Source organism: Eublepharis macularius, chromosome 2 (genome assembly GCF_028583425.1).
Source record: "Eublepharis macularius isolate TG4126 chromosome 2, MPM_Emac_v1.0, whole genome shotgun sequence".
Classification (NCBI taxonomy): domain Eukaryota; kingdom Metazoa; phylum Chordata; class Lepidosauria; order Squamata; family Eublepharidae; genus Eublepharis; species Eublepharis macularius.
The window spans coordinates 148,898,286-148,915,541 of NC_072791.1; the positions used below are offsets into that span (position 1 = coordinate 148,898,286).

General features: G+C 40.6%; 1 protein-coding gene across 1 annotated transcript in view; it reads right to left on the bottom strand.

Moving 5' to 3' along the window:
- The window catches only part of ZDHHC5 (zinc finger DHHC-type palmitoyltransferase 5), a 93,799-nt gene extending 83,834 nt beyond the window's left edge, over positions 1-9,965 (bottom strand). Inside the window, exon 1 of the mRNA XM_054971517.1 lies at positions 9,702-9,965. The gene's annotated coding sequence lies outside the window, so the exon portion shown is untranslated. The remainder of the gene's footprint in view (positions 1-9,701) is intronic.
- Between the last annotated feature and the right edge of the window lie 7,291 nt (positions 9,966-17,256).

Here is a 17,256-nt window from a genome sequence, read left to right on the forward strand (position 1 = left end):
TTACTAAAAAGCCAAAAATCGAGCAGGTTCATATGGTTGGATCCTATGCAAAAAGCCCATGGAAGACTCTGAAACAGGCAGGTTTTTCTGACCTTTTCCTACTCAAGACAGCTTGTGAGCCCTAAAAAACCAATGCTGGATGATTGCATGGACAAAAAGCAGTGGCAGTGAGGAAGAAGAAATGGGGAGGGTTGTTGAACATGAATATTCATTCTTCTCACTGGACGGAGAACATCCTGGCTCAAGTAGCTCCTCTCATCTACTTCTGGAGACCAAACCGCAACACTTCAAATACTTCACCCAAATAGGGTGAGCATCCCCCAGTGTCTGCTAGAAGCTGACCTTATGACTGCTGGCCTGGCCTTAGATGGGATTTTTATGTTCACATCCTTCTTTCAGTTCAGAACAGATCTGAGGGTACGATGGGGGAAGGGATAATACTCAACATCAACTGGACAAGATACACTGTAAAGCAGTGTTACAACCCCTTTCTTTCTCTTGGGTAGATTTTGCCTTTAATCTTTCTCTTACACCCTCTGGGTAGATTGCTGCCACCAGGAATATTATATTCCAAGTTATTTTATTAAATTTCCCCTTTAGTAATGTGCCCAAGGGTCAGGCTTTTTCCTGGTACTATGTGGCCCTGAGGAAAGGCCACACAGGTTATATTTCTCTCAGACAACATAAACAAGCTCAGGCTGCACACAGCTTGACTCTCTTGCCATGACTGAATCTTTTTTCTCCGCTCTCAGTCTAAAACTACATTCACTCCACCCACTCTCTCAGTCATCAACCAATCATATCACCCACTCATCCCTCTCTTTCACCCCCACTCTTCATCTATACCACACCAAGCATTTAAAGACACACACACACACTTACTTAAAATCATGACAAATCCCCCCTTGTCCTTAAGGGTTCCCCAACTTGGCACCCATGGGCCTTTCTTTGTGTCCAGTAAATATTTTTAGAAAGTGGAGGGAGCAAAGTGGGAATATTTGAGTTTGATGTTTATGACATGATACAGACAGTGGCTGTATGTAAAGTATTTTACCTGCACAAATAGTGGAATAATATTCTAAAAATACAGTGGGACTTACTTCCGACTAAGCACGATTGGGCTGCATGGCTAAATGCTTAATGTGCCTAACTGGAACTTCTATTGAAGGCATCAGATCTTACCAGTTTTAGTGTATTCTTATAATTCATGGGGAAGCTGATAATCTCACTACATCAAATTTCACTTACTTTTCAAACATCATTTATGTTCCTGTCCAAATCTGACCAGAATATGCAAGGCGCTCTCACAAGCCCTTCAGCACCAACTGTCTTTGTTACAAGAAATAGTGCAAATTAAAAGGACTGAGCTAATGAGAAACTGGCTTGTACAAGATGGCAACCAGGAAAGGAAGCATTTGTTTTCTTTAACATAAGTAAGTTAGATGCCTACAAAATGAAACTAGCTAGCTCAATATTTATTCTTATTTTGTGTGTATGCAAGAACATTTTTAAATAGTATGTACATTTTAAAAGACATCACATTAAACAGAGCTTCTGCCTGAAATGATGAAGACCTACTATCAGAATTATTCATAACCTCACTCCCTGACATTTGATGGTTGGCTTCATCACCCTGTGACAGACATCCAAGGGTGCATGAAGACCCAGAGACTCTCTCCCCCAAAAAGAGTGGGGCAGGAGGACATGGGACACCATAGTCCTGCTATTCCATAAAAAACAGTGGGCCAAAGGATCCAAGCTACCAAGGAGTGGTCCTCTACAGAAAGCACTGGGAACCTGCACAATTCGTGTCACAGTTCAAGGGCACTTCCCAATCAATCAGCATTTTACTGTCAAGGTCAGACAGTTTTGCAATGGCAGCAGCCAAACCTAAGACTTGCCATGAGAATGCAGTGGCAATACTATCCCTCCAGCCAATTGAGAAGTCAGAGAGCCAAACTAGACAATACTTGTTTTATGCATTTGCCACAGAGCCAACTAGTGTTCCCCACAGCTACACAGCAGCTGGAGAAAATGGCTTCTTTTTATAAAAAAAAAAAAAAAAGAGCCCAAACAAGCTCAAAATGTTGCCCTGAGGGAAAGGACTCCATATCTGCCTCCCCCAAACCCATTTTCCCATACAAGAACAGCACTGGCAGGAGTTATTTTCCCATTTTCACTGCTCCATGTGGAGTATTTATGCATGTGAAGTAGTGAAAAAAGGGAAGTAATTCCCAACCCCAGTACTGTTTTTGCATGGGAAAACAGCTTGATGGAGAGGCAGGAGCAGAGTCCACCCTCTTGTGGCAGCACACCAAACCTGTTAGGGCTCCCCCCCTTTTTTTTAGAAGCCATAGGTGGGATCTGAGGAGAGAATAGGAGGTATCCAAGGCACAAATAGCTGATTTCACGTGCTCTCCCCTGCTACAGCTGCCCATGTTGCCTGGTTATTTGACTATGTAGGTCTCCAGCTTCTGGCATTGCCTTTTCATGGCTCACAGGCAGCAGTTGTAGGAAGGTAAGAAAGATCCACATCTAATAGCACATGATAGTTTGGGGAGTCTGCTGCAAAATATGCCCATCTAGCCTGAACCTCTGCTTCCTGTTTAAATCATTTATAATCCATAAATATAGTGACCTCTAATCCTATGACCGCTAAAAAAATTTAGGAGCCTTTGACAAAGGGATTTGTTAAAATAAATAATGTCTACTGGATCACCCTCATCTTTCTGCTCTGAGTTACATGGAGAAGTCGACCATAAATACTGTAAATAAATATAAATACATGCTTGTTGGAGCCTTAATTATTTCTAAAAGCTATTGATGCTTAGGAGTTAGAAACTAACAGGCATGCAATTGCACCCGTATTTAAAAAGTTAGTGCCGCATTAACAAGAGTATTATAGTGCTGTTTATTTTACTTAAAAGATCAACAATCTACAGATTAACTGAATTTGGAGGTGAATACTCTGACTTTTTACAGTGTAAATTTTTAGGTGAATGCTCTGGCTCCAGTGACTTTTTACAGTGTAAAGGGGATCTAAAGTCTTGGTTTTTGTCACACTTGACTAGTTCTTCAGATGCACTATGAACAAAATTATTTTATTTAGGCTCAATTTATACCCTACGTTTCTGTCTAACAGAAATTCAAGCCAGTTCATGTTAACCTTCTCTTTAAGATGTTTTTGCACTGAAGACAAAAGAATATATTTAGTGTCTCTGCAAAGAATGCACTTAATCCACAAATACCCATCTTCCTTCACTACTACTCTTATATCTATAATGGATCAACTGCTTCTCTGGCTGGTTACCTCCTAAAGATTTTTTTTTCATTTTCCATCTTTAACAATCTGCTCCTGCAATTCATTATCTGGCAATCCAGGCATAAACTAGTTGCCTCTCACTGTTGGTTCTATGACCAATTGTCCCAAAGCACTATCATTATTGTATCTAAAAATCCTCTCACTGTGGACATCAAATCTTCTTTAAAATTGTTAACCGTTTACACAAAAACAGCTGAGTGAAAATAATAAGCATATACGTGGTTATATTTCTTAATGTACTATATGAAAGGAAAACTGACAAAAATACACAGGGCTAATTATTCTGCTTAAAAAAATCAGCATGGATGTCAGGGAAGAAAAAGCCTTCAAGAAATGCTGTAACAGACATATCCCCTACTCATCACACCATCATGTAACTCCATCATGTAACTTCCAGATCTCCTGGAATTACAACTGATCTCCAGGCAACAGAGACCAGTTCCCCTGGAGAAAATGGCTGCTCTGACGAGTGAACTCTATGGAATTACACCCCACTGAGGCTCCTCAAGAGCCAAAAGAGCCTTGCCCCACCCCAAACTCCACCCTTTCCAGGCTTCACCCCCCACCCCCCAAATCTCCAGGAGTTTCCCAACCTGGACCTGGCAACTCTATTTCCTAGCAAGTGGTAAATACGATTGTTGGCATATAAAAATACTCTCACATTTATTATTTCCCTACCCTATTAAATGGCAATATTTTTCTATCCACAATACCAAAATTCACTAGATTGACAATTTTTATTCCAAGTAATTATGTTGGATTTTATCCTTATTTAAAATGTAGGCTCTCACCTAGTAAGCGTAATCATCTGTCACATTCATGTATGCTTAAACCAAGGGCTGCTAGTGCACAAATGTTACACATGTATGAACAGGTATTCAGAGTAATTGCTTTTAAATGTTATTGGCAGCATGTAGCTCCTATTCAGTTAAGAACTGCCTGCAGCTGGTCCTCAATGGTCACCCTATTATTTTGAGATTTACCTTATGGTCTACATGAGCTCTACCAGAGCTCACATTTCATTATTCTACAATCTCTTCTTCCAATCTGATTCCAACACTCTTGTTTCCAGCCTCTCCTCTCATCTTATCTCTCCCTTATCTTTTCCCACTCTTCTCTATGAAGAATTTAAAGCAAAAAAAAGTCTTTCAACCCACACACTTCCCACAAGCCATCACCTTCCTTTAAACAAGCACATGAACATGTTCTCCTGTTCACCTCAACACCTTTCAACTCAGCTACCACACTTAGCACTTTTTAAAGGCTACCCATATCAACAGACGCATCCTCTCCCCCTCCTTGGCCCTCTCTCCAGTTTTCCTATTAAGATGGTTCTTATTGACTATGCAGTTGTGTTTCATCTTTCCAAACTCCAGGATTGTTCCCATCTACCGTGACAGCATTCCTTAGGACTCTGCTCTCTAGTTTATTCACTGCTTGTCAAAATTTGCAATTCTTCTTTCAAAAATTCTTTTTACAGTTCTTGGGGGAATATTTTTGCAAGCATTCATATCTCTACTATCTGCAGAACCATTCTGTTTTACTCAAGGCACAGCCAATTTCCAAATTTATACTTTCACTAACATGTGCATGTGCACTCTGTCTCTCTCTCTATGGTGAACCAGAGTACTACCATCAATCTACCCACATACCTAAATTCAATCTACAGTTTGCCTTCACAATTTTTATTCAATAATTGCACTGCTGATGTTAAATTTCTTCCCCCTCTGCAGATTCATACTTTCCTTATTCTAGAATAGTTTATACTCCTAGAATAGTCATCCTGAAGAATACCAAACTTCTTTCTCCAAAACATATCAGCAACCAATAACCTCAAAGACTAGCTCCTCCCCATTCTCAAAGTCCTACTAAGGATATCAATCAGTATCACATGTTCTCTAGGAAGAACAGAAACAGTAGCATGAGTGTCACCTGGAACAACTTTCAAGCTACTCTGAGCAGCATGCACCCCCCTCAAGCTGCTACGCTAGAAAGACAGTCTTTTGTGAAAAACTGCATACATATATTATAGTTTTGGCAGTATTGAATTTTTAACCAATATGTGAATACAAGTATTGCAAAATCTCAATGAAGTTTCTTTAAAGCTGAATGAACTGTTTAGACAGTAATCTAATATATTTCCATAAAATTTGGGAATGTACAGTATAAAAGGGGGGGGGGGCAACAACAGTTGTCCTCAACCCACACAAAGGGGAGGAAGCAAATGCCCATGTGCTGCTTGTCCAAATTCAAAAGGTTTGTTTACTTGTCAACCTCACCTCCCTCACTCATTAAGTATCCTATTAATCACAGTAAGCAAAGACTGAAGGCCCACGCCAAATCACCATCAAGTCTGCTTACTCTTAAAAAAAATATTCTCATCCTCTTTTCCGTATTTCATCATCTTTTTCCTGTCATATCCCCACATTTTTCTCTTATGTCTTGGTTTGTACAGGTGTCATTTTCTTCCCCACTGAAAGAACAAGTTTCTCTTAAAGTAACATATGGTTTCTGCAGCAACCCCCTCCTCAAAAGCTTATCACCAAATATCTGTAACTGCTATCTTGAAGTGAAATAGGTTCTCCTAAACATACCATTTGCAGAATATGCTTCCTTTACACAAACTATAATCCATTTCTATGATTTTACATTGACAATGCCCTGATCTGGATGGGCCAGGCGAGCCCGATCTCATCAGATCTCTGAAGCTAATCAAGGTCTGCTCTGATTAGTACTTAGAAGCGGTACCAACAAGGAGGTCCAGGGTCATTAGGTAGAGGCAACAGTGACAAACCAGCTCTGAATGTCTCTTACCTTGAAAACCCTATGAGGTTCCCATAACTAAGCTGCAACTTGATGGCACCTTCCCCCACTATACTGACAATACAATAAACAAATCAGCCTTGTTGTCAAAAATGCCTTCTTTCAATTAAATCTTGCTCACAAGCTGGCTGGTTATTTATATTCTCTGGACATAACCACACTGATCCACACCACAACCTGATCCACACCACAACCTCAAGATTGGACTACTGTAATGTATTCTAGATAGAATTGTCTTTGAAAATGTCTCACTGTGATGCCCTCTCCTAGAATGTCCATACAAAAACAACTAGGTCTCAGGCTCTCTTTGTAATAGGTCCAGAATAGCTATGGAAGGAACTTTCCCTGGTTGCATTTAGGAAAGTGTGTAAGGCAGTTACATTTCAGAGAGAATTTGGTGGAGGGTAAACTGTACCAGCAGATTTGATTGTGTTTTTAAATATGTGCATTATTTTATTTAACTGTCTATGTTTTGGGTTCTGCAAATTGCAACTGCACTGTTGGCCAAGTAAATAAGGTGGAACAAATACTTAAAACAAAAATACATATATATTTGCTAGTCCAACTAACAAAAAAAAGACCAATGCTACACAATTCCAAAACAGGGCAAGTCTCATGTTGTACATATTTATTCTAGTACATCATGTATAAATCCACAAATATAATGATTAAGATTACCAACAAGACTGGAGTAAAATGTCCTGTCTCTTTAATAGAGGGATGTTATTTACCAGGTTATGTTACTTTTGAATTATTATTTATTTATAGTCCGCATTTCTCACTGAGATCCAAAGCGGATTACATAGTGCAAGTGAAAATACAACATAATCAACAGCTTGGACATTCGCTGATCAAGGTACAATAATGAACAGCAGTTAGGACATTCAGTGAAAGAGATACAATAGGTTATGGTAGTACAAAATTTGAAAAACAAGCATATACCCAAACACAGAGATGAAATCTTTCTGAAACCAAGCATAACTAAATAACAGGGATGTGGAAACTCCCTAGTAGGTGCATATCTGCTAGTACTCAATAGAGCAGAGCATAGTCCCGGCCCTTGCCAATGCATTTCGCTTGCCTACTTCTTATGACACAGCCCTATAATCTAAAAAGAAAGCCCTCCTGAATAATTTAGTCTTGCATAGTTTCCAGAAAGCCAGAAGAGTGGGAGCTTTCCTGACCTCCTTAGATAGGCCATTCCATAAGGTGGGGGCTTCCACAGAAAAGGCATGTGTGCAGACAGCTGTTGATTTTGCCCAACTACAAGGTGATATCTGCAGAACACCCTGTCCGCATGAGAGAAGCTACAGCAGTGGAACACAGCAGGAGAGGTGGTTGCACAGATATGAGGGGTGAAGGCCATGAAGGGCTTTGAATGTGACAGTTATGACCTTGAATTGAGCCCAGTAACTGATGGGAAACCAATGGAGTGACTGCAGAATGGGGGTGATATGTATGCTCCATCTAGCCATTAAAAGCTTCAGCCACCTATTTCCACAATATTCTGTTAAAGGAGAAGGACATTTTTCTCCAGACCAGTTGGCAACTCTAGTTACATATGCAGTTTACATAATAAGCTTGAGTAAAACAAGCAACACAGAAAGTAACTGTTTAATTCTCTTTGACCATGAAGCAGATAGAAGACACTTGATCTCACCAGCCATTAGTGGGTTTTAAACATGGTAGAAACTGCAAACATTCAAACACAGAAGTTTGTTGTATCGATATTAACAAATTATTCCACAGGGGTAGCTGTGTTAGTTCATTGCAGCAAAAGTAAGCAAGATTCTTGGATCCCCTTAAAAACTGACAATTTTATTCCAGATGTGAGACGTTTTTTAGTACTTTCCCTTATTTTGCAAACTAAGCTAATTTTTGGTGCTAGGCACAAACTAGGACAACTTAACAAACCCAATCAACTTTTAACTTAGGCCTACAGAGGCAGTTACGGTCGACTGAAGTTCCTTCTAATGTTGTTGGAGTAATGCAGATGAGAAGGGCCCACAACATAGCTCCTAACTATGACAATGTGGGCACTATTTATACAAAGGACAATGCATGTGCAAGTGCAGCATCCACACCTCCCATCTGGGCTAGAGCTCTTCCTGCTACTCTAGCAGTACAGGGGTAAGGTTTCTAGTATAAACACCACATAGTGCAGACATAAAAATAGTAGTATGGGATATAGAGAAAGAAGGGAAAGGAGAGGGGTTAAGGGATGGAGATACAGGGAAAAAAACTGAGATAAAAGGAGTAACAGGTGGAGTTGCAGAGAGACCTCGCCATATGTAAAAAGAAAAAGAGGAAGTGTTAACAGACAGATGTAGGGCACACAGAAAAATTGAAAACTGTGTTAAAAAAATTGATAAAGGGATTGAATTAAGACCTAAAAGTGGCCCTCAAAAGGATGTATAGCCACTTCAACTCTTGTTCTCTTATTTAGAAGCTTGTTCAGAAGTTAGGGCAAGAAGAGAGACATATGCACATCTCCTGCTCCATCCATTATCAAAGTGTCTTTGCACACTAGAAAAGATTTAGTTTCCAAAAAGTAGAACAAAGTAGCACTTGTGTAGTTCTGCTTAATAAACTTCCTTGGTTGAAAACACGGTGTATACATGCTGCTGTGTATTAAATATGACCAACTAATTTTCTCTTCTTTTTCTTCCCCAGATTAATGCAGTTGAACTGAAAAGTAGGAAGCTTAACAAGAGTCAAGTGTGCATGTAAGATTTAGTATAAAAGTGCTAGCCAATTAATTTAAGTATGCTGACCTACAAACACTTTTAAATCCTTAATCTCTTTGCTTTTTAACCACACATTTCAAGTTGTTTTGCTGAGGATTATCTACATCATCATAAAGATAAGCAAGGCTATCAGCATTTTAGAGTGAAGGTTGTAGTCACACAGTCAGAAACAGAAACCTAGTTTTCTCCACTTTCATTTAAGTTCCTAGACGACGCCAATCATCACCACATACCTCTAAGCCTGATCCACAACTATAATCACAGCCGCAGAAGCAGGCACAAGCTACTCTTCGAGAATCGCCTTGCCAAACGGCCGGTTTCGTCATACAAAAAAGACGGGTGGGGAGGCAAGAAAAGAATGAATTGGGGAAAGTAAATTGCCCACTTTTAGGTCTTGTGGTGGGACAAACTGCTTATGGCACGGCAACCATAAGAGACACTTTGCAACTCAAAGTTTAAAGCCTCGAGGGCTGGGACTGACCCCGAGACGGTGCAAAAAGGAGGGGGGGCGGGTGTCTCACACATGCGGAGGGCCCTAAGGGGTGGGCGAGGTGGAAGTTACTCTCACGACCCGTCCACAACAGGAAAGGGGGAAGGATGAAAAGAGGCAGAGAAGCGCAGGGAGAGCGCGGTCACCGCGGCCACTTTTCTGCTTCCTTCCCTGCCGCCTCCGCACAATGTTACCCGGGAAAGGGCAGGCTGCCGTTGGGCCCGCAGCGCCTCCACTCCGACCCCCGTACCTACGGTCATCTCACCTGGGGGAAGGGATGGACCTTCGCCTCCCCTTTAGCCCCTAGCCCGATACTCACCAGCCAGCGCAGCGCCGTCCCCCTCAGCTTTTGCCGTCGCTGCCGGAGCGGATTCCCTCCCCTTGCGACAAGGAACTCGTTCGCACGGCCCAAGCACTGAGGAGAAGCAGCAACACCAGCGGGGAGGTAAGGCACGCGCACGCGCGCTCCCAGAGTCGCGCCGGACCTCGCCGGTTGGTCAGGTCGCCGCCCGCCGGCGCGCTCCCCCGCACTCTCGCTCCTCCCACGCGCCCTCCCTCCCTCTCTTCTCACGTTCAGAACTGTAGTCGCGCTCCCGCAGCCGTGCACAAAAACGGATCGGTTCAATGAGGAAAAACTATTCGTTCACGTAAAGGGGGAGGGGCCACACTTCGACGAATCGTGATTGAGGTGAAAAGAGGCGCAGAAGCAACAGCAGGAAGGCATCTCAATGCGCATGCGTATACAGCGCGTCTCGCAGTTCGGAAAGAACGAGTACCAACGGATTAAAGAAATGGGAGGGGTGGAAGAATATACAATGAACATGCGCAAAACACCTTCCTTTTAATGTGCATTATTTCTTTGCGTTCGGGTGTTGAGAGTTCTTATTTGTAGGCCGAGGCTAAGATTGACAAACCTGGTATCCAATCGTTAGTTAGCTTTCCTCTAACGTAATAAATCTGCGCTGCCACTGACTCAATAGGAAATTGTTTTGCGTTAAATTGTTTTGCTTATTATGTGTAGTCATATTTGTTACTTAAGTAGTTAAAAAATCGTCCACCTATTATAAGAGTCTGCATGTGCTATATGAAAGATTACCCTCGAAAATTCATATATACATTGCAAACGTGCTGGTTTAAATTTGGGGCGTCCAGTGCCACCAAACATGCTTCTCATGACAAAAAGGATATTTCATACACGATGATGTTTTGACTACACATTTGAAAAGAGGATTTTAACCAAGTATCAGCATATATGAAAAGATAACTGTGGGCAGGGCTTTTTTTCTGGGAAAAAAGTGGTGGAACTCAGTGGGTTGCCCTAGGAGAAAATGGTGACATGGCTGGTGGCCCTGCCCCCTGATCTCCAGACAGAGGGGAGTTTAGATTGCCCTGTGCTGCTTGGCAGGGCAGAGAGCAATCTGAACATCCCTCTGTCTGGAGATCAGGGGGCGGGGCCACCAGCCATGTCACCATTTTCAAAAGGTTCCTGAACTCCGTTCCACCGCCTTCCCGCTGAAAAAAAAGCCTGGACTGTGGGTAGGGTTTCAAACGCAGAAGAAATGTCATGTCCCTTTAATAAGTGTGGAAAGGGGCGGCTGAAGTTTTTCATGTAATGGAGGTAAATAACATCACCTGGAAAGGAATATCTGTTCAGCCTCTATTAAAGACGAAAGACATTTTTCTCCAGGCCTCCTGACACCAAATCTTTGGGTAGTTTTCCTAAAGTGTTATGGTCCTTTACTTGAAGAAGCAGGTTGCAACCTATGAACGTTTTTTCTATATTAGGAATTAGATTGAAAACCCTATTTGATTCATAGCTGTAGCCTAAGACTAACACAGCATTTCAGATACAATTAGAGTTGTGTGCAATCATACGACTGTCCCTAAGAAACTTAAAGTTATTTCTTTGCTCTTTATGACAGCAGCCAGAATGGTTTTTGCTAGATATTGGAGGAAAGAGACACATCCAAGCATTCAGGGTAAAATTAAAGAATTTGTCTTTAATCTTATGCTTAAACTAGACTAAAATGAAGACGGGGAAATGTGGCTCAACTTGATTAATTATGGAACAACTTTCAACTTATGGAGGAGTAATTGTGTAGTGCTGGCAGTTTATGTTAAATTAAGTTCTTTAGTAAGCAAATGCTTGTGTTTGTTCGCTGTGTTTTATTTTCTGGGTTTTTTGTAGTGTTTCTTACTAGCATAATGTATTTTTAAAATTAGTTGTACATGTGTGTGTGTCTTAGGGTTGCCAGCTCCAAGTTGGGAAATTCCTGGAGATCTGGGGGGTGAAACCTAAAGAAACCTGGAGAAAGTGGGGGTTGGGGAGGGAAAGAACCTTGGCATGGCATAAGTTCATAGAGCCCACCCCCAAAAGTAGCCATTTTCTCCAGGTGAACTGATCTCTTTGGCCTGGAGACCAGTTGTAATTCCAGGAGATCTCCAGCCACTACCTGGAGGCTGGCAAACCTAGTGTGTCTTTTGAGAGCCACTTCACATGCTACATGTTTTATTTGTGAAAGTTTTTATATCCTGTTGCACAGATTGTTCTTGAGGTGCTTTCAATTAAAATAAAATCACAATAAAATAAAATATTAGCAACACAACAAAAACAGCATGAAAATCTACAAAAACAGAAACATATTACAAATTAAGAATTTACAGCACAATCCTATGTACTTGTACTCAGAAGTAGGCCTCACTATGTTCAACAGTGATGTGTTCAATGAACTTGAATAAAACACAGCATATAAACATCCATATATGAAGCAGAGATATAACCAAACTATACAGGGGCAGCATTGAAAACAGAAATGGAATCAACATTTCTCAGACTATATGCAAGAAGACAAAAGATTTTTTAAAATTAAAATTGCATAAAGGTCTGGGCAAATAACAGTGCCATCCTAAGAAAAGTTACACCTGTCTAAGCCTACTGAAGTCAATAGGCATAAGGGTGTAACTCTGCTTAGGATCACGCTGTAAATGTTTTCCTCTGGCACTAAAAATTCAAAACGCTTTGTGCTAGATGTATAGCTGAGTAGGGTTGCCAACCACCTTAGAGAAAATGTCCTGTCTCTTTTAAAAAGGCTTAAAAGGATGTTACATTTGGCTAAGAAACTGGCTGGCTGAAAGGGAAACGATCACTACAGGAGGTACATATAATAAATATTTACAGGAGGTAAATATAATAAATTAAATTAAATCCCTAGAGCGGTGTTTCCCAACCATTCTTTCCATGGAAAAACCCATACATTAATTTTTTTAAAATCCCGAATACCCCTACTTATAAAAACATTTACAGGCCAGAAAAGTTGATGGTATGGAGTGCAATTCAATTATTGTTAAGAAAATTCATTTTAAAGAGCAGCTAGCTAGCAGCTTACATCATGAGGGAAAAAATAACAAAATATCAAATAAAAATACGTCACTTGAAATCAAAATAAAGTTCACATTCAAAGTAAATATAAGGTTTACTTTTAGTGTGATATTTGTGCTTGTTTATTTTTGTACAAATGTTGAATTCTTGGCCAATTCTTGGCCAACTGTTACAGAACAGGGCGGAACAAAGGTCATATAGTAACATACTTCATGCTTTGTAAAGAAATTATTCTCCAGAGAAATAATACAATTACCAAAAATAAGGAAGCTATTATTTTCCAGGATCATATGTTCACTGAAGTGCTCTTCAGTGATATGTTAAGAAGTGCTCTTACCATAGTTCTCAACTTTCCCCTGTGGCAACAGTCTACGGGAACTAAGGGATCCAGTAACCAGCCTCGGATAGCAAATTAAGAAGCAATAATAGTTTTTAGAGACTATTATTTTAGAGACTGAGTCCTAAGGACTCAGCCATTTTCAGACAGCAATGTCCCTCCCAATTAGCTTCCCCTTACTATAACCTGGATATATTTCATTAATCTGAAAACTGTTGTCTTGGTAAATGCTCAGCAGTTCCAAGCAAACTATGTAGCAGTTACATAAAGGGATCAGCTCCATGGTTCTGTTCTGCTAACAGGAGAGCCTTCCTCCAATACAAGGAGACTTGCTCATGCAGAAGTGATGTAAAAGCACCTTGTATCAGAGAATTCCTGCTTGCTCTAGAGTGGAATAGAAACCCCATGCCTGAAGCAAGTGTTTTCAAATAGTAACTACTTCATACTCTGAAACTACCCTAGTGAGGGCAACTACATTAACAAAGCAGCACAGAGGTTCTTTGTCTTGGATCAAAAGGATTACAGAATGATCTTTCCCATATTCCCTTTCCCACTGTGCTCCCCAAAATGTGGCTCCTGGAAGCCTATGGGGAAATATGGGTTGCAATATTGGGGTTTACAGGCGACTCCCCACTGCACACATGGAAATCTCTCTCTACTCATGGAAGACTTTGGATCTAACCTTTTGCACTTAATGGCCATTTATTATGTTAAAGCCACTGTTTATTTATAAGATTTATATCCTATATTCTCCAGAATCTGCTTGAGGCAGCTGTTAATCATTTATAACAATGTTTCATTGCTAATGTCATTTGTGATGACCAAAAGATATACAATGGTGGATAATATCACTTCCTATAATCTTTTTCACTAGCTGTAATCAAATTTACCCACTGAATAGGTTTAAAATAGTAGTCCGACTCCTAACTTCTTTATAAGAGAATATAACAACTGCAATCCACACCGTGGACAATAGGGACAAGAACAGATAACACAGAATGATTTTGATTAACTGCAGTCTCTATTCCAGCATTCACAGAACTGATGCAAAAGAAAAAATCTTTTAACGGTAATCAACACACTGGTAGCAAATCAATATTGTGCCATGAGAAAATAAATAGAAATAAAAAAATCCTTCACATCAATGTCTTGATATCTAACATTTTCACATTTTACTTTTCTATTAAGCAACCTTCAAAACATATATCCTAAAAGGGAGTACAGTTACATGGTTGGTCTTGGTTCCAGGGTCAAGCTTAATTGTGAGTGAGTTCTTCCGAATAAAGCCAATAAAAGGTTATTAACTGATTCAGCACACCTGAACTAATCACTTCAGATGTAAGTTAAAGTGGCAATTTTAAAATGTTTTCATATTACAGTGCTGAACTGATGAAGTCATTTATAATTGGAATACAAGTCCATATGGACACACCCCAGGAACCATGACCAGGAACATTCTACCTATTACCCAAAATCTACAAACCAGGTAACCCAGGACACCCCATTGTTTCAGGAATTGGCACAATCACAGTAGGAGTCTAAGGATATATGGACTCTATCCTCAGGCCCTATGCCACCAGCACACCCAGCTATTTACGGGACACCACTGACTTTCTCAGGAAAATACAGTCGATTGACAACCTACCAGATGACACCATCCTAGCAACCATGGATGTTGAGGCTCTGTACACCAAGCCATCAGGAATATTATCCCGGACAAAACCACAGCACACCCCTTGCCACTGAACTTTGCCACTTCGTACTTACTCACAATTACTTCAAATTTGGTGGCAGCTTATATCTACAGGTTAACGGCACAGCCATGGGAACACGCATGGCACCACAATATGCTAACATATTCATGGTGAACTTGGAGCAACGCTTCCTCAGCTCCCATCCACTGAAACCACTCCTGTACTTAAGATTCTTGGATGACATCTTCATCATTTGGACCCATGGGAAGGAAGCCCTTGAGAGATTTCATCAGGACTTCAACATCTTTCACCCTACTATCAACCTGAGCCTGGACCACTCTGCACAACAGGTACACTTCTTGGACACCACCGTAAAATTACATAATGGACAGATAAATACCACCTTATACCGGAAACCCACCGACTGATACTCATATCTACGTGCCTCCAGCTACCACCCTAAACATACCACTTGGTCAATTGTCTACAGCCAAGCCTTATGTTACTATCATATCTACTCCAGTGCTGTTGATCAGGACTCCCACTTAAGAGATTTACAACAAGCATTTTTGGGGCTACAGTACTCACCTAATGAAGTGAGGAAACAAACGGACAGGGCCAGACTAGTACCCAGAAACAGCCTGCTCCAGGACAAACCTAAAGGAACTAACAACAGAACATCACTGGTTGTCACCTACAGTTCCCAGCTCAAACCTATCCAATGTATCATCAGTGACCTACAACCCATCCTGGAAAATGATGCCTCTCTCTCAGAAGCCCTGAGTGGAAGACCTCTCCTTGCCTACAGACAGCCCCCCAACCTTAAAACGACTTCTCACCTACAACCATGAACCGGCTAGCAGAATCACCAACACAGGTACCAGACCCTGCAACAGACCCAGACGCCAGCTCTGCCCTCATATCTACCCGGGAAATACAATTACAGGACCCAATGGCATCAACTACACTATCTCTGGCTTTTACAGCTGCTCATCCTCCAACGTGATATATGCCCTCGTGTGACAACAATGTCCATCTGCTCTGTACATTGGACAAACCAGCCAACCTCTGCACAAAAGAATAAATGGACACAAATCTGACATTAAAAATGGCAACATCCAGAAACCAGTGGGAGAACACTTCAATCTATCAGGACATTCCATCAAGGACTTAAAGATCACTGTAGTTCAACAGAAACCTTTCAAAAACAGAATCCAACAGGAAGCTGCTGAATTGGAATTCATATGTAAATTTGACTCAGTCAGGCTTGGATTGAATAGGGACTATCAATGGTTATCTCATTATCAGAAGTAACTGATTTCATTATCAGAAGCTACTGATTGCATCTACTCCCCCCTCCCCTGTCCGCCTATATATCTGACCAGTTTCTTCTTACCCTCCATGCATCTGACGAAGAGAACTGTGATTCTTTAAAGCTTATGCTACAGTAAAGTTGGTTAGTCTTAAAGGTGCTTCTGGACTCTTTTCTATAATTGGAATACAGTATCCTATGCTTAATTAAAAAAAAACATGTTAAACATAAAAGCCTACAACTTGCATAAGAATTTAGAATGTGGAATGGAAGGAAGTAAAAACAGCATATAAATCATGATTACTTGATATTGAAACAGTAATATGATAACAATTAAAAGCATATCCGACTGTTCCTTTTCTCATGCTCTGCTAGATTCCTTTTCTCTGGTCTCTTGGAGCTACCTACCTCAGAGCTTAGACACAAGGAGGCTGTTGAACTTTACAGTGTCTTCTCTCCCTTTACTAAGATGTTTATCTTCACTACCTGCTCTAGACTGCATGGTAGGTTTTAACCAGTAGCCTTCCTTCCCACCTGCTGTTTCCTGCTTTGGTAGGAAGCTCAGAAACCTGGACCAATTTAAGAGCATATAAATATTCTCTCACATATTTGTTTACATAGGCCTGTTTAATCCAGGTTGGGGCCTGTCATGCTCCAATACATCACTTTTTAAATTCAAACTCTTACTCTGAAGCAATGACCTGATTTAAGGGTGGAGAATTCAGATTCAACAGGAATTTTCAAACATATTTTGGAAAACATACACATTTGATTCCGTTTTCAACTGAGACTGTCACACTTTAATTCCATAATAATTATGTCACTATAATGTTATAGCACATCACCATATGGGTTCTTGTAACCTGTTTCCTTCTATGTTCCTAACTGCTAGTTTACTGTATGAAAATGGATACTGGTGTTCATAAATCTAACTCCTTGACTATTTACAATGGCCACCACTTTCTTTATATATTTTTGTGTGCTTCTACCTGGTAAATGTACTCATTCTTCTTATAATCTGCATGCTTCTAATAAAAACTTTCCCCTTTGCCTATCCCTACCCGTGAGTGCATGTTTTTTTACATTAGGAAAAGGCTTTACTCAGAGCACAAACATCCTCATCCATCAAAGCAGCAACGTTTTAGGAATTTA